Here is a 13,242-nt window from a genome sequence, read left to right on the forward strand (position 1 = left end):
ACGCAGTTCGGCCGAAGCCTACATCTTGGAAGCTATCTCAATCCAACTCAATGAAACCCGAGGTGGATACGATCTCGGACCATCACTTAACGGAATTGCGGAGTAGGAAGTATTCCGAACCATCTCTCAACGGAATCCAAGTGGATACGATTCCGAACCATCACTCAATGGAATCGCGGAAGGCCAACAACCATATAGACAACAGCTCAAATAAATGAGACAAGCACAAGTTACTTAATTTACAAAAGCTCAACCAAGGGAAATAAGGCACAAATACTAAATTTAGAATGAATCAATGAAGCGGGAGATGAAACCATATCGAAGCAACAAATCCCCATCACCACGGGTTAACGGTCTACCACTAGTCATTACATTTCATCACAACATGTCAATCAAACCAATCAAACCATATTTCAATATATACATGTCAAATCTCATTTAATAAACTTAAATCATTGGCTAAACATTAAAAATAAAAATTCAATAAAAAACATATTTATAAGACCAAGTCATATCCACATAGGATAACAATTACGAAAATAGGATAATCACCAATATCACATATATTAAAGTCACTCACCTGAGGTCCACACTAACGCACTCTAGCATGGAATTCAAGGCATCAAGCTCTATCACCGCCAAAAACAAAGCACAAGTCCACATTTAGATTTCTCTCAATAAATTCACATACCCAAAACTCTCATAAGTCTCCCACAATGACATTTAATGATAATCAAACCGTTGATCAAAGGTATGGTCCATGATCTTACATCATTTGCTCCGTAAGATCCAACCACTAGATTTTCACTAGTAAGTTCCTAAGGTCCAACAACTGATAACTGGGGTGCTCACAAAATTGTACGAAGATCCAACGATCGGATTGTCGTCAATCGTGCAAACAAGTGGTGGTCCAATTTGATCACCACACCAAACAATTGAATTTCGGGAAACCGAGCTAGACATAGGTTCAAAGGGTCACTAGAAGGTATTTGGTACTTAGACAACACTCGTGGATGGTCTCACGCACCGCCACACACGATGCTAGTCATGGTGAAGGGTTTGAAAACCCAAATTTTAAATGGAAACTCTAACACTACAGAGATGTAGGGCTCTTCAAAAGCTTTCCATGGACACCAAGATCACCCAAAACGAATCTCGAATGAAGGAGATACATGCGGGTCAAGTTTGTGGGTTAAAGGGTCGAAAATGCCCCAAAAACGGGTCAAAACCAAACCCCTCCTTCCTTTTTCAGAAAACTTCTTCTTTTTTTTTTCTTCTAATTAGTCCCTCACTCTTTTATTAAGCTCACTTAACCTTTAACCCACATGTGGGAATTAAATAGTTCCCACAATATATAGTTCACAACTTTAAACGGCCGTAACTATACCGTTATAACTCGGACTCGCAAACGGCTTTCTCCTATGCGCTTGTGGCTTCGAGACCTATTCGAAAACGTTACTTGTGACCTCAAAAGGTCAACGAATTTTAAATAATTATTTTCCAGACTTCACTCTTCGTAACTAGTTTAATTAAAATCTAAATACAAACAATTTAAAATAAATTCTTGAGAAATAATATAAAATCTCAATAGTACAAATACGTAGATTAGAATAGTGAAACACGGGAATGGGATTTCACAATAAAGGTAAAGGTCAACCATCTCAGGGACCTCGTAAGACCTAGAGGTTTAAGAGAAGCGGTGTCAGTTCCAGCTCTTCTAGTGGAGGTTTGAGCTCTAATGTATAGAGAAGCGGTGTCAGTTCCAGCTCTTCTAGTCAGAGGCAGATGGACTTTGGTGGTTCAAGTAGTTCAGGTGCTCTTTTATGCCACATGTGTAATAATAGGCATTTTGGGGAGTGTAGGAAAGGCAGCAATACATGCTATACTTGTGGACAGATGGGGCATAGGGCTGCACATTGCCCTCAGAATCAGTAGAGGCCCCAACAACCTTCTTTACCACCACCTGCACCGATCTAGCAAGCTTCAGGACCTATTGGTTATGGCCAGACTGGTTATGGTGGTGCTTATCATTATCAGGGCGACGCCGCTCCTTATACTTCAGAGCAGTATCAGTATTTGCAGGACCCTCATTATCAGGGTAGTTACCCTCAGTATCAGGGAGGTTCTATGCCATATCAGCCACATTTAGCAGGTGGATCCCAGTGGTACCAGGGTGCTAGCAGTGCAGGATCTTCGAGACAGTCTAGTCAGCCAAGACAAGGATGAGGTATTCATGCTAACAGAGGTTGTGGCGGAAGACAGCAGAATCAAGGACATATCCATAACATAACACTGCAAGATGCTCAGAACAATCCTGATTTAATCAAGGGTATGTTAAATATTCTTGGTCATTTTGCTAGAGTATTGATTGATTGTGGTGCTACGCATTCTGTTGTTTCTCATACATTTGCTCAAGTGACGTAACCTCATCCTACTCCTTTAAGATATGAATTAGAGTTTTCTATGCCTAGAGGGGAGAGATGTTATATTGATCGGGTATATCCAGGATGTCCAATGATGGTGGATGATGTTGTTATGCCAGCTAATCTTATTCTGTTATACATTGTTGATTTTGATGTGATTTTGAGCATTTATTGGTTACACTACAATCGTGTCAAGATAGATTGTTATGGAAAGACAGTCACTTTTCATCGTCCTGGATTACATGAAGTTACATTTGTCGGAGAGCCTAACGGAGTGAGGCATGGTGTTATTTCTACCATGAAAGCCAAAAGATTGTTGTCGAAAGGTTGTCAGGGATGTGAAAGTTCAGTTGCAAGAATTAGTGGATAAAGGTTTTATTCAGCCTAGTACTTCACCCTGGGGAGCTCCAGTCTTATTTGTGAGGAAGAAAGACAGAACATTGAGGTTGTGCATTGATTACAGGCAATTGAATTGGGTAACAATTAAGAACCGTTATTCGTTACCTCGTATAGATGATTTGTTTGATCAACTCTGAGGTGCCTGTGTGTTCTCTAAAATTGACTTAAAGTCTGGTTACTACTAGTTGAAGATTAGAAGTGAAGATGTCCCTAAGATAGCATTTAGGACTCGATATGGTCATTATGAGTTTCTTATGATGTCATTCGGGTTAACTAATGCACCAGCAGCTTTCATGGATTTAATGAATCGAGTATTCCAGCCATATTTGGACAGGCTCGTCATTGTTTTCATTGATGATATTCTGGTATACTCTAAGTCTAGAGTTGAGCATGCTAGACATCTTAAATTGGTGTTGAAAAGTTTGAGGGAACACCAGTTATATGCTAAGTTTAGCAAATGCCAATTCTAGTTAGATCAAGTAGCATTTTTGGGACATGTTATATCAGCTCAAGGTATTCGAGTGGATTCTCAAAAAGTGACAGTTGTGGAGAATTTGGAGCAACTTCGAACCGTCACTGAGGTACAGAGTTTTCTTGGCCTTACAGGCTATTATAGACGGTTTGTTAAGGATTTTTCAGTGATTGCTTTACCATTGACGAGGTTGACCAGGAAGGATGTTAAGTTTGAGTGGGATGATAATTGTAAGCAAAGTTTTCAGCAGTTGAAGTATTATCTCACTCATGCACCTGTTTTAGCACTCCCAGATGATAGTGGTAATTTCGAGGTCTACATTGATGCTTCTTTGAATGGCCTGGGTTGTGTATTGATGCAACATGGTAGGGTGATTACTTATGCTTCGAGATAGTTGAAACCTTATAAGAAGAATTACCCTACACATGATTTGGAGTTAGCGGCTATTACCTTTGCTTTGAAGATTTGGAGACATTATCTTTATGGTGAGAAATGTAAGATCTTCACAGATCATAAGAGTCTTCAGTATCTTTTCACTCAGATAGATCTAAATATTTGGCAGCGGAGGTGGATTGAGTTACTTAGTGATTATGATTGCACAATTGAGTATCACCCTGGTCATGCAAATGCAGTGGCGGATGCACTTAGTAGGAAGACTCCAGCTAGACTTAATGCCATTTATGATTGTCATGTTCCTCTTCTTACAGATTTGAGGTCCACTGGAGTGGAATTAGGAGTGGAAGATCGAGAGGAAGCCTTACTTGCTAATTTTCAAGTTAGGCCAATTTTAATTGATCGAGTGCTTGAAGCCTAGATGAATGATGAAGAAACCCAAGAAATAATTCAAGCAAGAAATCGAGGTAAGAAGAAAGATTTCAGAATTCGAGAAACTGAAGGCATGCTTATGCAAGAAAACAGAATGTATGTGCCGAATGATGTAGAATTAAAGAAAGAAATCCTTGATGAAGCACATATTTCGGCATATGGAATGCATCCAGAAGGTACCAAGATGTATCATACCATTCGCCCATTTTATTATTGGCCAAGCATGAAAAGAGAAATTGTTGAGTACATGAGTAGGTGTGCCATTTGCCAACAGGTTAAAGCTGAAAAGAAGAAACCGTTTGGGTTGATGCAGCCACTTCCCGTTCCACAGTGGAAATGAGAAAATATTACTATAGATTTTGTGTACAAACTTCCTCGTACACAGAATGGTTATGACAGTATTTGGGTGATAGTTGATCGGCTCACTAAGTCAGCACACTTTATTCCAGTGAGGGAAAAATACTCATTAAGCCGATTAGCTAAGTTATTCATATTGAAAATTGTGAAGTAACATGGTGTTCCAATTATATTATCTCGGATTGGGATCCTAGATTTACTTCTAAGTTCTGGATAGCGTTCCAGGAAGCTCTTGGTACGAGATTACTTTATAGTATGACATATCATGCTCAGACAGACAGACAATCTGATAGGACTATTTAGACATTAGAAGATATGCTAAGATCTTCAGTGCTGCAGTTTGGCGATGGTTAGCATGATTGTTTGGATTTTATGGAATTCACCTACAACAACAATTACCATTCAAGTATTGGTATGACACCTTTTGAGGCACTCTATGGCAGGTCTTGTCGAACGCCATTATGCTGGTCAGAAGTTGGCGAAAATTTTTTGGTGGGCCTGGAAATTGTGGATGAAACTACTCAGAATATTCAGGTAATTAAGTCTAGCCTGAAAGCGGCCCAGGATCGACAAAAGAGCTTAGCAGACAAGCATGCCACTGACCAAATATATAATGTAGGTGATTGGGTATTTCTAAAGCTATCACCATGGAAAGGTGTTGTTCGGTTTGGAAAGAAAGGCAAGCTGAGTCCTATGTACATTAGACCATATATGATCACCGAGTGAGTCGGTGAGGTTGCTTACAGGCTTGAGTTGCCTCCAGAGTTATCCAAAGTGCATGATGTGTTTCATGTTTCAATGCTTCGACATTGTGTCTCAGATCCTTTTCATGTGATACCTCCTCAACCTCTAGAAATTAATTCAGATTTGACTTACGATGAGGAGCCAGTGACTATTTTGGATTGAAAGGATAAGGAGCTGAGGAATAAGATAACGCATTTGGTGAAAGTCTTGTGGAAAAATCACTCAGTGGAAGAGGCCACTTAGGAGACAGAGGATTGGATGAGAGAGATGTATCCACGCTTATTTTATGGTTATTAGTGGATTGTATGTTATTATTTGGAATTTCGGGGATGAAATTTTATTAAAGTGGGTAGATTGTCACAGCCCGTCCCGAATTATTGTTATCAATGGTGTGAAAAGATGAAATTACCCTTGGACATTTTGTGTGATTGTGTGGTTTAAGTTTAGAAGTGAATTAATACATTAAGTCCCTAATATTTTGGAACCAATTAGGACTTAAAGTTGTTATGGTTTTGTGGTTGTTTGGAAGTCAAAAAATTTTGGACCACACATACACCCCAACTCTCTCTCTCTCTCATTCCCGTGTAGTCTCTCTCTCCTCCCTTTCGATTCTTTTCTTTTTCCGTACAAACCGTACGGACAAACTCAAACCCTCAACAAGCTTTGCAGATCGAACCTTCAGAGGCCATGTTTGAGTTCCTTGTAACCTTAGGATCTTAACCATACCATTTTTAGGTCGTGAAAGCTTCAAAAACCTCGTGAACTCGAACCCCAGATTTCATGCATTGTTCATGCACTAATTTAATGTGAGGTTTTTAGGAGTTTTTAAGGACATAGGGAACTTTGAATCATCCTCACAAAGCTCGGAGAAGAAAAACCAAGCGATTTGGACGTCGAGAAATCGAGTTCGACAAGTTTTAAGTTTATGCCGGATTATCGAGCTTTTTCCGGAGAGTTTTCATGGAATTCAAGCCTTGAAATTGGTAAGGATGTGTTCTTCTAGTTATAAGCTTTAAATTGAGACCAATTTCATGAATTTTGGTTAAGAAATGACTGAGATATCAAGGTTTTTCAAATTCCCAATTTTTCGGCTACGGTGACGGTCACCGGAGTTGAAAGAAGAGGACGAGCGAATATTCTGTCAACTTTGACAGAATATTCTAATGGCGTCATGTAGTTTTAACGGTATATGCTATTATTTAACGGAATATTCCCTAACGCCGTTAAGGTTACCGTCAGTGTGCCTGGCACGTGCCTACGTTTGGGCAGCACGTCTGGCCGTGCCTTGGCCGGCACGTGACGGAGCATGGGTGGTCGGAAAATTTTTCTAAAAATATTGGGATGTTCGTGAGGTTGCATAGGTCACGTTGGTATATTTATATACCTCATTTGAGCAATGTATGAGAAGTTATTAGCTAGTATTGGTTATGTGCTTTAATTAATGTTTTTATAGTTGTTTCGCATATAGGGGAGACTTATCCCGAGGACGAGCCCAGTCAAGGGCTGCTCGAGGGCTACAAACCTTCGACATACCAATGAGTGGTCCTTTTGTTTTCAGTATATATTTATATACTTGATATTTTCCCAGAAAATGCGTTTAAATGAAAGTATGCTTGAAATGCCATGCATATAAATTTATATTCAGCATGTGAATTAGTATATGATGCATACTATGAATTGGTGCGGTGGACGCTCAGGTAAGTACCAGGTGAGTTATGTTTTGTTATATGAGATATTGATAATATGAGATGTGATTGAAAGCTCATAAACCTGCACCCCGAGAAATTTTGATCTAGTCAGAGATATAGTTCAGGCCTGTTTATGATGTCACTTCCCACACCATATGCTCACATTGGATCCAATTAGGTGCACAGTCTTGTCGTACATACCATTATAGGTGGTTCCGACTCATAGACGACTAGCGATTTATCGCACAGTTATCATGAGAGCGTAGCATTGAGCATAACTATATTACACCAGTCTTGTCGTACAAACCCTCCCAGTGGTTCCGACTCGTGTGCAATGTAGTGCCATATAGGTCACTTGTAGTGACTCCGACTAGATTGATTAATGAGCTATTAATTCAACTATACAGACCTCTGTAGGGGTTCCGACTAATATGTTATTTTCCATGAATTTATTTTCACCTGAGTTACTTATTTTGTTTTATATTTTGGCATGGCATACTTATGAATATAGATATGTGAAGCATGAATTGAAATATATGTGTATATATACTTAAATATTTATATTTCATTTCTGGGAAAATTATACATGTTTTACGGCGAAGGGTTAGAGCGTTTGATAATGAAATGATTTTGAAAAACTTTGTTTTTGCCCACTCACACTTTCTGTTTTGCACCCCTCCATTCTTTTAGGTAGACTTGCTATTGGTGGCATTTAAGGATCTCAGTGGTTCTGACAAAATATAATATTCGTAGGATATCTTCTGGTACTGTATGACTAGTACTTGTCCTACTAGACTGCACCTAGACTTTCTATGCTCTGATTAGGTGTATTTACACTTGCATCTCATTCCTAACACTTTCTGCTTATTAGTGGATTTTAGTTAACTTTCGGTTTTATATATTCATATATTTCTTATCCTTATCGCTCTCGCACTGTGCACATGGCTATGTCACCCTCACATGACGGCCAACACGCCTTGATTTTTGGTCGAGGTGTGTCAACTAAGTAGTCCGAAAAATGAATAATGAAAATCATTAATGATTCTAAACTCCTCTTATTGGTACTATACCAAAGTTGAAAAACATGATGATTCTAAACTCTTCTTATTGGTACTATACCAAAGTTGAAAACATGATGATTCTCTAAACTCTTTTTTTGCACATTTATTTATAATGGGAAGAGTTATTTTATCTCCATGTTTTTCAACTTTGTTTACATCAATAAGCATTGGTCCTATCTATATATCCTTTATAGAATAATTAAAAGGACTACAATACAACTATGTATATTTATATTCAAATCTTACATTTGGAGTCTTGTGGAATAAATGGTGGTATTTGTATCCTGTCAAAATGTATATTTATAAGGGTTCCTGTTGTTGGGAAAGAACATTAACTACAAGTACTTCTATTTCTTCTTCTTATTCTAATTAAGGTGTTTTGAATATTGTGAGTTCAGCTTATTTCCTTTGAAAATGAATGAGAAAAAGATTGATTGCCAAGAAAGAATTCAACAAAGCCATGAGTTAATTAATGTATAAGCTGGTGAGCTGATTAGTAATATTGAATAAGTCATGTGTTTAATTGTGTATTCACTTGTACTTAAGATTGCCAAGTGTAAGGCTCAAATATGTAAGGTCATGAGTGCCATGTGTAATGATCCTAGTTGTTAGCTAGATGAGTGGCTGAGATTTGTTTCTAGAGAGATAGTGATCCAGCTAAGAGCTCCTAACATTTTTATTCCCTTTTACATGACTTGTGCGAGTGTGAGATAAGCAATGAATGAGAAGAATACCTCATTTGTGATTTGCAGAAAGAAAGAAGCAACCATATCATCTCCCTTGTGCATTCATCTTCCTTCATTTCTTTTCTTCTAGAAATATCAATTTACTAAGCTATTTTTCAATTCACATTAACATGGCCTCAGAGCCAGGTTGGATCATTTGTAGCTGGGTGTAAACTATGTAATTTGGGACGTTGCTGGAACTGGGAAATCGAGCTTCAGCCGAGCTTATCCTAGTTTGGTGAAGCTCGCCGGAGTTCCTTGTGTGATCTAAAACTACGTGTTTTTTTATACATCAAAGCTCATGATGGCTGGATCTGGAAGTTTAAAAGTAAGGACTCTGATCTTCTCTGGTGAGAACTTAAAGTTCTGGAAGATCAAGATGATGACAATTTTCAAGTCTCATGGATTGTGGAAATTGGTAGAGGAAATGATTACACTCCCTGATGACTTGAAGAAGAAAAAGAAGGTTGATGAAGTTGAAGCAGTGGATGATGATGATGAACAAACTGCTTCGATGTTCATGAAGGATGCTAAAGCTCTCAGGATTATTCAAATGCAATTTCCAATCAAATTTTCCCTCGAATCGCCAATGCAAATTCATCTAAAATGGCTTGGGATATGTTGTATGGAGAATACCATAGTGGTGATCAGGTACGATCGATAAAACTTGAAAATCTCATTCGTGAGCTTGAATATGCTAGAATATGAGATGGTGAATCTTTATCTAGCTATCTTACTTGTTTAAATGAGATGATTAATCAAATGAAAACGTTTGGAAATACACTTTCGAATGAGAGATTAGTACAGAAAGTGTTGATTAGTCTCAGTAAAGCTTATGATCTTGTATATTTTGTTATTGAAAATACTAAATGTCTTGAAACTGTTGAGCTATAAGAAATGGTTGCAATTTCGAAAAGCCAAGAGCAACGCTTTGATTCACTCATCCGATGCAACTAAGAAGGCTTTTGCCTCTTTATCTGTGAGTAACAATGGACAGAATAAAAGCAATACTCAGTCTGGTAATTACCAGGCACAGAAGAGTTGGAATTCAAAGGGTAAAAAATGGGATTCAAAGCCAAGGTTTAAAAAAAACCTATTTGGCACACCTGCACAAAATTTAAACTCATCACAGCCTATGGGTCAAGCAGGTGCAAAACCTCAATGCAAAGTATGCTCTAAGTTTCATTTTGGAGAATGCAGAGGTAAAGGGAAACCAAAATGTTACAATTGTGATAGATTTGGTAATTGGGCCAGAGAATGCACTATGGGTAAAGCAAACTCTCCAAATCAAGTAAAAGTGACAGGAAATATTTTCTACGCAAATTGTGCTATTTCTGAGACAAATGTCAATGGTAATTGGTAAATTGACAGTGGTTATAGCAACCACATGACAGGGAATGCTGATATCCTTATTGATATAAGAACAAATATTGTAGGAAAGGTGCTAATTCCTACTGGAGTATTGGTAAATGTTGCTAGAATGAGTTTATTGGAAATTGACACCAACAAAGGCAAGAAATACATTAGAGAAGTCATGTATTTGCTAGGCTTGAAGGAAAACCTGTTGATTGTTGGACAAATGGATGAACATGGGTATTCTCTATTGTTTGGAGGAGGAATGTGTAGTGTGTTTGATGGACCCTCACTTGACAATCTTGTTATCAAGGTTAAAATGAAAGGAAATAGATGTTATCCGTTGAAGAGCAATCAGCTTGTTTTAAAAGCTAGCATAGATCACTTTACTTGGACTTGGCACAAAAGGCTAGGTCACTTACATTTTAGAAGGCTTAAGCAACTTAGAGAGAAAGATATGGTGCATGGTATTCCAGATCTGGAAGAAACAAAAGAAGTGTGCTAAAGCTGTCAACTTGGAAAACAATACAGAGACTGGTTCCCAAAAGAACAGGCCTGAAGAGCAAATTATCCCCTGGAACTTATTCATGTAAACTTATATGGTTATATGCAAAATGAATCTATTGCTGGAAACAAATATGTCATGTTACTTATTGATGATTGTACAAGGATGATTTGGGTATACTTTCTCAAATATAAGTTTAATGCATTCAATTGTTTTAGAAAATTCAAGTCAATGGTGGAACTACAATGTGGTTTCAAAATTAAAAGTCTAAAAAGTGACAGAGGTGGAGAATTCTTGTCAGCTGAGTTTTCTAAGTTCTATGAGGCTGAAGGGATTCAAAGGCAACTCATAATGGCCTATACTCTTCAACATAATGGAGTAGTAGCAAGGAAGAATATAATTGTGATTGAAATGGCTAAAACAATGCTTCATGACAGGAGTATGCCATACTACTTGTGGGCTAAAGCTATTCACATAGCTATGTATATTTTGAATAGATGTCCTACAAGGGCACTTGGACATATAACTACTTTTGAAGTTTATAGTGGCAAAAAACCAGGCATAGCACATGTCAAGATCTTTCGTTCTGTGTTATGTACATGTACCTGCTGAACTAAGACAAAAGCTAGATGCAAAAAGTACCAAGGGTGTTTTTGTTGGCTATGCAACCTGTGAAAAGGGGTATAAGGTTCTTGATCCAATCTCCAAGGAACTCATTCTATTAAGGGACATTCACTTCGATGAAGATGCTTCATGGAATTGGAAAGAAAACCTTGAACAATATGTGACTTTGCTTAATGATGAAAAGCAATTTAATGTGTTTCCCAGAATTAAAGTTGGTGGAAGTGAGACTACTCCATCAACACCTATGTCTCTATCTCCACATGAGGGAAACATATGCTCAATTGATTATGGCTGCACCAGCACTCAATCATTTCCAGATGACTATTTAAATGGTATAAGCAAAGATGAAAGAAACACCCAAGCTTATGATCACACACCTCTGAAATGGAGAAAACTTGATGATATCCTTGCTTAATGCAACCTATGCATTATGGAGCCAGAAAAATATGCAGAAGCAGCTCAAGATGAATCCTGGTTAAAAGCAATGCAGGATGAGTTATCAATGATTGAAAAGAATGACAAATAGGAATTAGTTGATAGACCAACAATGCAGTCTATTATTGAGGTTAAGTGGGTTTACAAAACCAATTAAACCTTGATGACTCAATTCAAAGCAAGGTTAGTTGCCAAAGGCTATGTTCAGAAACCTAGGTTGGACTACAATGAGACTTATGCTCCAATTGCGAGATTGGATACTATCATGACCCTCATTGCCTTAGTTGCTCAGAATGACTGGAAGTTGTATTAGCTTAATGTTAAATCTGCTTTTCTGAATTGAGTATCATATGAGAAAGTGTATGTGGATCAACCAGAAGGATTTATAGTGAGAGGCAAAGAAGATAAAGTGTATAGGCTTTATAAAGCTCTCTATGGACTGAAATAGGCACCTGAAGCCTGATATGGAGAAATTGATGCATATTTCTCACAGTGTGGTTTTGAAAAGAGTCTAAGTGAACCAACACTGTATATCAAGTCAATGGGAGAAAAAGATATTACAATTGTTTCTATCTATGTAGATGACATTGTCTATATAGGTAGTAGTATAGAGATGTTGAAAGAATTCAAAACAGACATGATGATGAAATATGAGATGACAGACTTGGGTCTTCTTTACCATTTTCTAGGAATGAAAGTCATTCAAACTAATTCCAACATTTTTATTCATCGAAAGAAGTATGCCTATTCTCTGTTGAATAAGTTTGGTTTGAATGAATGCAAATCAATGACTACACCACTTGTAGCAACTGAAAAATTAAAGATGATGGAAGTGGATCTGTAAATGAAGAATAATATAGAATCATTGTGGGAAGTTTGTTGTACCTCACTACTACCATACCTGATATCATGTATGCAGATAGTTTACTTGCCAAATTCATGCATTGTCCACCAACAAGCATTATGGAACTGGTAAAAGAGTACTTAGGTACATTAAGGGAACACTAGATTATGGTTTGGAGTATGTGAAAGGAAAGAATGCAGTCTTAATTAGATTCTGTGATAGTGATTGGGGAGTATCAATTGAAGACAACAAGAGTACCTTAGGGTATGCCTTTTCTTTTGGAAGTGGAGTGTTCTCATGGGCATATGTCAAACAAAATTGTGTTGCATTTTCAATTGCAGAGGCAGAATACATCAGTGCAGCAAAAGCTACAACTTAGACAATCAGGTTAAGATTTGTACTAGAGGATTTTGGAGAACTTCAAACTGAAGCAACTCAATTGCAGTGTGACAACACATATGCAATTGTCATCACTAAGAACCCAGTGTTTCATCAAAAGACAAAGCATATTGATAGAAGATACTGCTTCATCAAGGATGCATTGCAGGATGGCATAATTGATCTAGTGTATTGTCCCACAAATGAAGATTTGACAGATATCTTCACCAAGGCCTTGACCAAGGATCAATTCAACTACCTCAAAGATTTGCTTGGAGTCAAATCAGCTCAAAGCTTAAAGGGGAGTGTTGAATTATAAGTTGTGAGCTTATTAGTATTAGTGAATAAGTTATGTGTTTAATTGTGTATTCACTTGTGCTTAAGATTGCTAAGTGTAAGGCTCAAATAT

This window comes from Malus sylvestris, chromosome 14 (genome assembly GCF_916048215.2).
Source record: "Malus sylvestris chromosome 14, drMalSylv7.2, whole genome shotgun sequence".
Lineage (NCBI taxonomy): Eukaryota > Viridiplantae > Streptophyta > Magnoliopsida > Rosales > Rosaceae > Malus > Malus sylvestris.